Consider the following 12,861-nt stretch of genomic DNA (forward strand, 5'->3'; position numbering starts at 1 on the left):
ACTCCATTCACTTCGCACAGTGAATTGAAGTGTTGGAACAGACTGCTTCTCTTTCAGAGAAACGCATGTGAGTTTCTTGTGAATGCTTGCAAGTTGCTTAAGGCACTTTCAAAGGAAAGTGATTTTCTCTGAAAGGACAGCATTTAGAAAGTGAAGCAACACTCCATTCACTTCGCACAGTGAATTGAAGTGTTGGAACAGACAGCTTCTCTTTCAGAGAAACGCATGTGAGTTTTTTGTGAATGCTCGAAAGTAGTTTAAGGCACTTTCAAAGGAAAGTGATTTTCTCTGAAAGGACAGCATTTAGAAAGTGAAGTAGCACTCCATTCCCTTCGTGCAGTGAATTGAAGTGTTGGAACAGAGTGCTTCTCTTTCATAGAAACGCATTAGTGTTTCTTGTGAATGCTTGCAAGTTGCTTAAGGCACTTTCAAAGGAAAGTGATTTTCTCTGAAAGGACAGCATTTAGAAAGTGAAGTAACACTCCATTCACTTTGTACAGTGAATTGAAGTGTTGGAACAGACTGCTTCTCTTTCAGAGAAATACATGTGAGTTTCTGTTGAATGCTTGTAAGTAGCTTAAGGCTCTTTCAAAGGAAAGTGATTTTCTCTGAAAGGACAGCATTTAGAAAGTAAAGCAACAGTCCATTCCCTTCGCGCAATGAATTGAAGTGTTGGAACAGACTGCTTCTCTTTCATAGAAACGCATTAGTGTTTCTTGTGAATGCTTGCAAGTAGCTTAAGGCACTTTCAAAGGAAAGTGATTTTCTCTGAAAGGACAGCATTTAGAAAGTGAGGAAACACTCCATTCCCTTCGTGCAGTGAATTGAAGTGTTGGAACAGACTGCTTCTCTTTCATTGAAACACATGTGAATTTCTGTTGAATGCTTGTAAGTAGCTTAAGGCACTTTCTAAGGAAAGTGATTTTCTCTGAAAGGAGAGCATTTAGAAAGTAAAGCAACACTCCACTCACTTTGCACAGTGAATTGAAGTGTTGGAACAAACTGCTTGCTTTCGGAAAAATGCATGTGAGTTTCTTGTGAATGCTTGTAAGTAGCTTAAGGCACTTTCAAAGGAAAGTGATTTTCTCTGAAAGGACAGCATTTAGAAAGTGAAGCAACACTCCATTCACTTCGCACAGTGAATTGAAGTGTTGGAACAGACAGCTTCTCTTTCATAGAAACACATGTGAATTTCTGTTGAATGCTTGTATGTAGCTTAAGGCACTTTCAAAGGAAAGTTTTTTTCTCTGAAAAGACAGCATTTAGAAAGTGAAGCAACACTCCATTCACTTCGAACAGTGAATTGAAGTGTTGGAACAGACTGCTTCTCTTTCAGAGAAACGCATGTGAGTTTCTGGTGAATGCTTGTAAGTAGCTTAAGGCAAATTCAAAGGAAAGTGATTTTCTCTGAAAGGACAGCATTTAGAAAGTGAAGCAACACTCCATTCACTTCGCAGAGTGAATTGAAGTATTGGAACAGACTGCTTCTCTTTCAGAGAAACGCATGTGAGTTTCTGGTGAATGCTTGTAAGTAGCTTAAGGCACTTTCAAAGGAAAGTGATTTTCTCTGAAAGGACAGCATTTAGAAAGTGAAGTAACACTCCATTCACTTCGCACAGTGAATTGAAGTGTTGGAACAGACTGCTTCTCTTTCAGAGAAACGCATGTGAGTTTCTTGTGAATGCTTGCAAGTTGATTAAGGCACTTTCAAAGGAAAGTGATTTTCTCTGAAAGGACAGCATTTAGAAAGTGAAGCAACACTCCATTCACTTCGCACAGTGAATTGAAGTGTTGGAACAGACTGCTTCTCTTTATGAGAAACGCATGTGAGTTTTTTGTGAATGCTCGAAAGTAGTTTAAGGCACTTTCAAAGGAAAGTGATTTTCTCTGAAAGGACAGCATTTAGAAAGTGAAGTAGCACTCCATTCCCTTCGTGCAGTGAATTGAAGTGTTGGAACAGAGTGCTTCTCTTTCATAGAAACGCATTAGTGTTTCTTGTGAATGCTTGCAAGTTGCTTAAGGCACTTTCAAAGGAAAGTGATTTTCTCTGAAAGGACAGCATTTAGAAAGTGAAGCAACACTCCATTCCCTTCGTGCAGTGAATTGAAGTGTTGGAACAGACTGCTTCTCTTTCAGAGAAACGCATTAGTGTTTCTTGTGAATTCTTGCAAGTTGCTTAAGGCACTTTCAAAGGAAAGTGATTTTCTCTGAAAGGACAGCATTTAGAAAGTGAAGCACCACTCCATTCACTTTGTACAGTGAATTGAAGTGTTGGAACAGACTGCTTCTCTTTCAGAGAAATACATGTGAGTTTCTGTTGAATGCTTGTAAGTAGCTTAAGGCTCTTTCAAAGGAAAGTGATTTTCTCTGAAAGGACAGCATTTAGAAAGTAACGCAACACTCCATTCCCTTCGCGCAATGAATTGAAGTGTTGGAACAGACTGCTTCTCTTTCAGAGAAACGCATGTGAGTTTTTTGTGAATGCTTGAAAGTAGTTTAAGGCACTTTCAATGGAAAGTGATTTTCTCTGAAAGGACAGCATTTAGAAAGTGAGGCAACACTGCATTCACTTCGCACAGTGAATTGAAGTGTTGGAACAGACTGCTTCTCTGTCAGAGAAACGCATGTGAGTTTCTTCCTAATGCTTGCAAGTAGCTTAAGGCACTTTCAAAGGAAAGTGATTTTCTCTGAAAGGACAGCATTTAGAAAGTGAAGCAACACTCCATTCACTTCGCACAGTGAATTGAGGTGTTGGAACCGACTGCTTCTCTTTCAGAGAAACGCATGTGAGTTTCTTCCTAATGCTTGCAAGTATCTTAAGGCACTTTAAAAGGAAAGTGATTTTCTCTGAAAGAACAGCATTTAGAAAGTGAGGCAACACTCCATTCACTTCTCACAGTGAACTGAAGTGTTGGAACAGACTGCTTCTCTTTCAGAGAAACGCATGTGAGTTTCTTCTTAATGCTTGCAAGTAGCTTAAGGCACTTTCAAAGGAAAGTGATTTTCTCTGAAAGGACAGCATTTAGAAAGTGAAGCAACACTCCATTCACTTCGCACAGTGAATTGAAGTGTTGGAACAGACTGCTTCTCTTTCAGAGAAACGCATGTGAGTTTCTGGTGAATGCTTGTAAGTAGCTTAAGGCACTTTCAAAGGAAAGTGATTTTCTCTGAAAGGACAGCATTTAGAAAGTGAAGCAACACTCCATTCCCTTCGTGCAGTGAATTGAAGTGTTGGAACAGAGTGCTTCTCTTTCATATAAACGCATTAGTGTTTCTTGTGAATGCTTGCAATTTGCTTAAGGCACTTTCAAAGGAAAGTGATTTTCTCTGAAAGGACAGCATTTAGAAAGTGAAGCAACACTCCATTCACTTCGCACAGTGAATTGAAGTGTTGGAACAGACTGCTTCTCTTTCAGAGATATGCATGTGAGTTTCTGTTGAATGCTTGTAAGTAGCTTAAGGCACTTTCAAAGGAAAGTGATTTTCTCTGAAAGGACAGCATTTAGAAAGTAAAGCAACACTCCATTCCCTTCGTGCAGTGAATTGAAGTGTTGGAACAGACTGCTTCTCTTTCATTGAAACACATGTGAATTTCTGTTGAATGCTTGTAAGTAGCTTAAGGCACTTTCTAAGGAAAGTGATTTTCTCTGAAAGGAGAGCATTTAGAAAGTAAAGCAACACTCCATTCACTTTGCACAGTGAATTGAAGTGTTGGAACAAACTGCTTGCTTTCGGAAAAATGCATGTGAGTTTCTTGTGAATGCTTGTAAGTAGCTTAAGGCACTTTCAAAGGAAAGTGATTTTCTCTGAAAGGACAGCATTTAGAAAGTGAAGCAACACTCCATTCACTTCGCACAGTGAATTGAAGTGTTGGAACAGACAGCTTCTCTTTCATAGAAACACATGTGAATTTCTGTTGAATGCTTGTAGGTAGCTTAAGGCACTTTCAAAGGAAAGTTTTTTTCTCTGAAAAGACAGCATTTAGAAAGTGAAGCAACACTCCATTCACTTCGAACAGTGAATTGAAGTGTTGGAACAGACTGCTTCTCTTTCAGAGAAACGCATGTGAGTTTCTGGTGAATGCTTGTAAGTAGCTTAAGGCAAATTCAAAGGAAAGTGATTTTCTCTGAAAGGACAGCATTTAGAAAGTGAAGCAACACTCCATTCACTTCGCAGAGTGAATTGAAGTATTGGAACAGACTGCTTCTCTTTCAGAGAAACGCATGTGAGTTTCTGGTGAATGCTTGTAAGTAGCTTAAGGCACTTTCAAAGGAAAGTGATTTTCTCTGAAAGGACAGCATTTAGAAAGTGAAGTAACACTCCATTCACTTCGCACAGTGAATTGAAGTGTTGGAACAGACTGCTTCTCTTTCAGAGAAACGCATGTGAGTTTCTTGTGAATGCTTGCAAGTTGCTTAAGGCACTTTCAAAGGAAAGTGATTTTCTCTGAAAGGACAGCATTTAGAAAGTGAAGCAACACTCCATTCACTTCGCACAGTGAATTGAAGTGTTGGAACAGACAGCTTCTCTTTCAGAGAAACGCATGTGAGTTTTTTGTGAATGCTCGAAAGTAGTTTAAGGCACTTTCAAAGGAAAGTGATTTTCTCTGAAAGGACAGCATTTAGAAAGTGAAGTAGCACTCCATTCCCTTCGTGCAGTGAATTGAAGTGTTGGAACAGAGTGCTTCTCTTTCATAGAAACGCATTAGTGTTTCTTGTGAATGCTTGCAAGTTGCTTAAGGCACTTTCAAAGGAAAGTGATTTTCTCTGAAAGGACAGCATTTAGAAAGTGAAGTAACACTCCATTCACTTTGTACAGTGAATTGAAGTGTTGGAACAGACTGCTTCTCTTTCAGAGAAATACATGTGAGTTTCTGTTGAATGCTTGTAAGTAGCTTAAGGCTCTTTCAAAGGAAAGTGATTTTCTCTGAAAGGACAGCATTTAGAAAGTAAAGCAACAGTCCATTCCCTTCGCGCAATGAATTGAAGTGTTGGAACAGACTGCTTCTCTTTCATAGAAACGCATTAGTGTTTCTTGTGAATGCTTGCAAGTAGCTTAAGGCACTTTCAAAGGAAAGTGATTTTCTCTGAAAGGACAGCATTTAGAAAGTGAGGAAACACTCCATTCCCTTCGTGCAGTGAATTGAAGTGTTGGAACAGACTGCTTCTCTTTCATTGAAACACATGTGAATTTCTGTTGAATGCTTGTAAGTAGCTTAAGGCACTTTCTAAGGAAAGTGATTTTCTCTGAAAGGAGAGCATTTAGAAAGTAAAGCAACACTCCACTCACTTTGCACAGTGAATTGAAGTGTTGGAACAAACTGCTTGCTTTCGGAAAAATGCATGTGAGTTTCTTGTGAATGCTTGTAAGTAGCTTAAGGCACTTTCAAAGGAAAGTGATTTTCTCTGAAAGGACAGCATTTAGAAAGTGAAGCAACACTCCATTCACTTCGCACAGTGAATTGAAGTGTTGGAACAGACAGCTTCTCTTTCATAGAAACACATGTGAATTTCTGTTGAATGCTTGTATGTAGCTTAAGGCACTTTCAAAGGAAAGTTTTTTTCTCTGAAAAGACAGCATTTAGAAAGTGAAGCAACACTCCATTCACTTCGAACAGTGAATTGAAGTGTTGGAACAGACTGCTTCTCTTTCAGAGAAACGCATGTGAGTTTCTGGTGAATGCTTGTAAGTAGCTTAAGGCAAATTCAAAGGAAAGTGATTTTCTCTGAAAGGACAGCATTTAGAAAGTGAAGCAACACTCCATTCACTTCGCAGAGTGAATTGAAGTATTGGAACAGACTGCTTCTCTTTCAGAGAAACGCATGTGAGTTTCTGGTGAATGCTTGTAAGTAGCTTAAGGCACTTTCAAAGGAAAGTGATTTTCTCTGAAAGGACAGCATTTAGAAAGTGAAGTAACACTCCATTCACTTCGCACAGTGAATTGAAGTGTTGGAACAGACTGCTTCTCTTTCAGAGAAACGCATGTGAGTTTCTTGTGAATGCTTGCAAGTTGATTAAGGCACTTTCAAAGGAAAGTGATTTTCTCTGAAAGGACAGCATTTAGAAAGTGAAGCAACACTCCATTCACTTCGCACAGTGAATTGAAGTGTTGGAACAGACTGCTTCTCTTTATGAGAAACGCATGTGAGTTTTTTGTGAATGCTCGAAAGTAGTTTAAGGCACTTTCAAAGGAAAGTGATTTTCTCTGAAAGGACAGCATTTAGAAAGTGAAGTAGCACTCCATTCCCTTCGTGCAGTGAATTGAAGTGTTGGAACAGAGTGCTTCTCTTTCATAGAAACGCATTAGTGTTTCTTGTGAATGCTTGCAAGTTGCTTAAGGCACTTTCAAAGGAAAGTGATTTTCTCTGAAAGGACAGCATTTAGAAAGTGAAGCAACACTCCATTCCCTTCGTGCAGTGAATTGAAGTGTTGGAACAGACTGCTTCTCTTTCAGAGAAACGCATTAGTGTTTCTTGTGAATTCTTGCAAGTTGCTTAAGGCACTTTCAAAGGAAAGTGATTTTCTCTGAAAGGACAGCATTTAGAAAGTGAAGCACCACTCCATTCACTTTGTACAGTGAATTGAAGTGTTGGAACAGACTGCTTCTCTTTCAGAGAAATACATGTGAGTTTCTGTTGAATGCTTGTAAGTAGCTTAAGGCTCTTTCAAAGGAAAGTGATTTTCTCTGAAAGGACAGCATTTAGAAAGTAACGCAACACTCCATTCCCTTCGCGCAATGAATTGAAGTGTTGGAACAGACTGCTTCTCTTTCAGAGAAACGCATGTGAGTTTTTTGTGAATGCTTGAAAGTAGTTTAAGGCACTTTCAATGGAAAGTGATTTTCTCTGAAAGGACAGCATTTAGAAAGTGAGGCAACACTGCATTCACTTCGCACAGTGAATTGAAGTGTTGGAACAGACTGCTTCTCTGTCAGAGAAACGCATGTGAGTTTCTTCCTAATGCTTGCAAGTAGCTTAAGGCACTTTCAAAGGAAAGTGATTTTCTCTGAAAGGACAGCATTTAGAAAGTGAAGCAACACTCCATTCACTTCGCACAGTGAATTGAGGTGTTGGAACCGACTGCTTCTCTTTCAGAGAAACGCATGTGAGTTTCTTCCTAATGCTTGCAAGTATCTTAAGGCACTTTAAAAGGAAAGTGATTTTCTCTGAAAGAACAGCATTTAGAAAGTGAGGCAACACTCCATTCACTTCTCACAGTGAACTGAAGTGTTGGAACAGACTGCTTCTCTTTCAGAGAAACGCATGTGAGTTTCTTCTTAATGCTTGCAAGTAGCTTAAGGCACTTTCAAAGGAAAGTGATTTTCTCTGAAAGGACAGCATTTAGAAAGTGAAGCAACACTCCATTCACTTCGCACAGTGAATTGAAGTGTTGGAACAGACTGCTTCTCTTTCAGAGAAACGCATGTGAGTTTCTGGTGAATGCTTGTAAGTAGCTTAAGGCACTTTCAAAGGAAAGTGATTTTCTCTGAAAGGACAGCATTTAGAAAGTGAAGCAACACTCCATTCCCTTCGTGCAGTGAATTGAAGTGTTGGAACAGAGTGCTTCTCTTTCATATAAACGCATTAGTGTTTCTTGTGAATGCTTGCAATTTGCTTAAGGCACTTTCAAAGGAAAGTGATTTTCTCTGAAAGGACAGCATTTAGAAAGTGAAGCAACACTCCATTCACTTCGCACAGTGAATTGAAGTGTTGGAACAGACTGCTTCTCTTTCAGAGATATGCATGTGAGTTTCTGTTGAATGCTTGTAAGTAGCTTAAGGCACTTTCAAAGGAAAGTGATTTTCTCTGAAAGGACAGCATTTAGAAAGTAAAGCAACACTCCATTCCCTTCGTGCAATGAATTGAAGTGTTGGAACAGACTGCTTCCCTTTCATATAAACGCATTAGTGTTTCTTGTGAATGCTTGCAAGTAGTTTAAGGCACTTTCAAAGGAAAGTTATTTTCTCTGAAAGGACAGCATTTAGAAAGTGAAGCAACACTCCATTCACTTCGCACAGAGAATTGAAGTGTTGGAACAGACTGCTTCTCTTTCAGAGAAATGCATGTGATTTTCTGTGGAATGCTTGTAAGTAGCTTAAGGCACTCTCAAAGGAAAGTGATTTTCTCTGAAAGGACAGCATTTAGAAAGTGAAGCAACATTCCATTCACTTCGCACAGTGAATTGAAGTGTTGGAACAGACTGCTTCTCTTTCAGAGAAACGCATGTGAGTTTCTGGTGAATGCTTGTAAGTAGCTTAAGGCACTTTCAAAGGAAAGTGATTTTCTCTGAAAGGACAGCATTTAGAAAGTGAAGCAACACTCCATTCACTTCGAACAGTGAATTGAAGTGTTGGAACAGACTGCTTCTCTTTCAGAGAAACGCATGTGAGTTTCTGGTGAATGATTGTAAGTCGCTTAAGGCACTTTCAAAGGAAAGTGATTTTCTCTGAAAGGACAGCATTTAGAAAGTGAGGCAACACTCCATTCCCTTCGTGCAGTGAATTGAAGTGTTGGAACAGACTGCTTCTCTTTCATGGAAACACATGTGAATTTCTGTTGATTGCTTGTAAGTAGCTTAAGGCACTTTCTAAGGAAAGTGATTTTCTCTGAAAGGAGAGCATTTAGAAAGTAAAGCAACACTCCATTCACTTTGTACAGTGAATTGAAGTGTTGGAACAAACTGCTTGCTTTCAGAAAAATGCATGTGAGTTTCTAGTGAATGCATGTAAGTAGCTTAAGGCACTTTCAAAGGAAAGTGATTTTCTCTGAAAGGACAGCATTTAGAAAGTGAAGCAACACTCCATTCACTTCGCACAGTGAATTGAAGTGTTGGAACAGACAGCTTCTCTTTCATAGAAACACATGTGAATTTCTTTTGAATGCTTGTATGTAGCTTAAGGCACTTTCAAAGGAAAGTTTTTTTCTCTGAAAAGACAGCATTTAGAAAGTGAAGCAACACTCCATTCACTTCGATCAGTGAATTGAAGTGTTGGAACAGACTGCTTCTATTTCATGGAAACACATGTGAATTTCTGTTGAATGCTTGTAAGTAGCTTAAGGCACTTTCTAGGGAAAGTGATTTTCTCTGAAAGGACAGCATTTAGGAAGTGAAGCAACACTCCATTCACTTCGCACAGAGAATTGAAGTGTTGGAACAGATTGCTTCTCTTTCAGAGAAATGCATGTGAGTTTCTGTTGAATGCTTGTAAATAGCTTAAGGCACACTCAAAGAAAAGGGATTTTCTCTGAAAGAACAGCATTTAGAAAGTGAAGCAACACTCCATTCACTTCGCACAGTGAATTGAGGTGTAGGAACCGACTGCCTCTCTTTCAGAGAAACGCATGTGAGTTTCTTCCTAATGCTTGCAAGTAGCTTAAGGCACTTTAAAAGGAAAGTGATTTTCTCTGAAAGAACAGCATTTAGAAAGTGAAGCAACACTCCATTCACTTCTCACAGTGAACTGAAGTGTTGGAAAAGACTGCTTCTCTTTCAGAGAAACGCATGTGAGTTTCTTCTTAATGCTTGCAAGTAGCTTAAGGCACTTTCAAAGGAAAGTGATTTTCTCTGAAAGGACAGCATTTAGAAAGTGAAGCAACACTCCATTCACTTCGCACAGAGAATTGAAGTGTTGGAACAGATTGCTTCTCTTTCAGAGAAACGCATGTGAGTTTCTTCTTAATGCTTGCAAGTAGCTTAAGGAACTTTCAAAGGAAAGTGATTTTCTCTGAAAGGACAGCATTTAGAAAGTGAAGCAACACTCCATTCACTTCGCACAGTGAATTGAAATGTTGGAACAGACTGCTTCTCCTTCAGAGAAATGCATGTGAGTTTCTTGTGAATGCTTGCAAGTTGCTTAAGGCACTTTCAAAGGAAAGTGATTTTCTCTGAAAGGACAGCATTTAGAAAGTGAAGCAACACTCCATTCACTTCGCACAGTGAACTGAAGTGTTGGAAAAGACTGCTTCTCTTTCAGAGAAACGCATGTGAGTTTCTTCTTAATGCTTGCAAGTAGCTTAAGGCACTTTCAAAGGAAAGTGATTTTCTCTGAAAGGACAGCATTTAGAAAGTGAAGCAACACTCCATTCACTTCGCACAGAGAATTGAAGTGTTGGAACAGATTGCTTCTCTTTCAGAGAAACGCATGTGAGTTTCTTCTTAATGCTTGCAAGTAGCTTAAGGCACTTTCAAAGGAAAGTGATTTTCTCTTAAAGGACAGCATTTAGAAAGTGAAGCAACACTCCATTCACTTCGCACAGTGAATTGAAGTGTTGGAACAGACTGCTTCTCTTTCAGAGAAACGCATGTGAGTTTCTGGTGAATGCTTGTAAGTAGCTTAAGGCACTTTCAAAGGAAAGTGATTTTCTCTGAAAGGACAGCATTTAGAAAGTGAAGCAACACTCCATTCACTTCGCACAGTGAATTGAAGTGTTGGAACAGAGTGCTTCTCTTTCATATAAACGCATTAGTGTTTCTGGTGAATGCTTGCAATTTGCTTAAGGCACTTTCAAAGGAAAGTGATTTTCTCTGAAAGGACATAATTTAGAAAGTGAAGCAACACTCCATTCACTTCGCACAGTGAATTGAAGTGTTGGAACAGACTGCTTCTCTTTCAGAGATATGCATGTGAGTTTCTGTTGAATGCTTGTAAGTAGCTTAAGGCACTTTCAAAGGAAAGTGATTTTCTCTGAAAGGACAGCATTTAGAAAGTAAAGCAACACTCCATTCCCTTCGTGCAATGAATTGAAGTGTTGGAACAGACTGCTTCTCTTTCATATAAACGCATTAGTGTTTCTTGTGAATGCTTGCAAGTAGTTTAAGGCACTTTCAAAGGAAAGTTATTTTCTCTGAAAGGACAGCATTTAGAAAGTGAAGCAACACTCCATTCACATCGCACAGAGAATTGAAGTGTTGGAACAAACTGCTTCTCTTTCAGAGAAATGCATGTGATTTTCTGTGGAATGCTTGTAAGTAGCTTAAGGCACTCTCAAAGGAAAGTGATTTTCTCTGAAAGGACAGCATTTAGAAAGTGAAGCAACACTCCATTCACTTCGCACAGTGAATTGAAGAGTTGGAACAGACTGCTTCTCTTTAAGAGAAACGCATGTGAGTTTCTGGTGAATGCTTGTAAGTCGCTTAAAGCACTTTCAAAGGAAAGTGATTTTCTCTGAAAGGACAGCATTTAGAAAGTGAGGCAACACTCCATTCCCTTCGTGCAGTGAATTGAAGTGTTGGAACAGACTGCTTCTCTTTCATGGAAACACATGTGAATTTCTGTTGAATGCTTGTAAGTAGCTTAAGGCACTTTCTAAGGAAAGTGATTTTCTCTGAAAGGAGAGCATTTAGAAAGTAAAGCAACACTCCATTCACTTTGTACAGTGAATTGAAGTGTTGGACCAAACTGCTTGCTTTCGGAAAAATGCATGTGAGTTTCTAGTGAATGCATGTAAGTAGCTTAAGACACTTTCAAAGGAAAGTGATTTTCTCTGAAAGGACAGCATTTAGAAAGTGAAGCAACACTCCATTCACTTCGCACAGTGAATTGAAGTGTTGGAACAGACAGCTTCTCTTTCATAGAAACACATGTGAATTTCTTTTGAATGCTTGTATGTAGCTTAAGGCACTTTCAAAGGAAAGTTTTTTTCTCTGAAAAGACAGCATTTAGAAAGTGAAGCAACACTCCATTCACTTCGAACAGTGAATTGAAGTGTTGGAACAGACTGCTTCTATTTCAGGGAAACACATGTGAATTTCTGTTGAATGCTTGTAAGTAGCTTAAGGCACTTTCTAGGGAAAGTGATTTTCTCTGAAAGGACAGCATTTAGGAAGTGAAGCAACACTCCATTCACTTCGCACAGAGAATTGAAGTGTTGGAACAGATTGCTTCTCTTTCAGAGAAATGCATGTGAGTTTCTGTTGAATGCTTGTAAATAGCTTAAGGCACACTCAAAGAAAAGGGATTTTCTCTGAAAGAACAGCATTTAGAAAGTGAAGCAACACTCCATTCACTTCGCACAGTGAATTGAGGTGTAGGAACCGACTGCCTCTCTTTCAGAGAAACGCATGTGAGTTTCTTCCTAATGCTTGCAAGTAGCTTAAGGCACTTTAAAAGGAAAGTGATTTTCTCTGAAAGAACAGCATTTAGAAAGTGAGCCAACACTCCATTCACTTCTCACAGTGAACTGAAGTGTTGGAAAAGACTGCTTCTCTTTCAGAGAAACGCATGTGAGTTTCTTCTTAATGCTTGCAAGTAGCTTAAGGCACTTTCAAAGGAAAGTGATTTTCTCTGAAAGGACAGCATTTAGAAAGTGAAGCAACACTCCATTCACTTCTCACAGTGAATTGAAGTGTTGGAACAGACTGCTTCTCTTTCAGAGAAATGCATGTGAGTTTCTTGTGAATGCCTGCAAGTTGCTTAAGGCACTTTCGAAGGAAAGTGATTTTCTCTGAAAGGACAGCATTTAGAAAGTGAAGCAACACTCCATTCACTTCGCACAGTGAATTGAAGTGTTGGAACAGACTGCTTCTCTTTAAGAGAAACGCATGTGAGTTTTTTGTGAATGCTCGAAAGTAGTTTAAGGCACTTTCAAAGGAAAGTGATTTTCTCTGAAAGGACAGCATTTAGAAAGTGAAGCAACACTCCATTCCCTTCGTGCAGTGAATTGAAGTGTTGGAACAGAGTGCTTCTCTTTCATAGAAACGCATTAGTGTTTCTTGTGAATGCTTGCAAGTTGCTTAAGGCACTTTCAAAGGAAAGTGATTTTCTCTGAAAGGACAGCATTTAGAAAGTGAAGCAACACTCCATTCACTTTGTACAGTGAATTGAAGTGTTGGAACAGACTGCTTCTCTTTCAGAGAAATACA

Source organism: Myodes glareolus, chromosome 14 (genome assembly GCF_982192425.1).
Source record: "Myodes glareolus chromosome 14, mMyoGla1.1, whole genome shotgun sequence".
NCBI lineage: Eukaryota > Metazoa > Chordata > Mammalia > Rodentia > Cricetidae > Myodes > Myodes glareolus.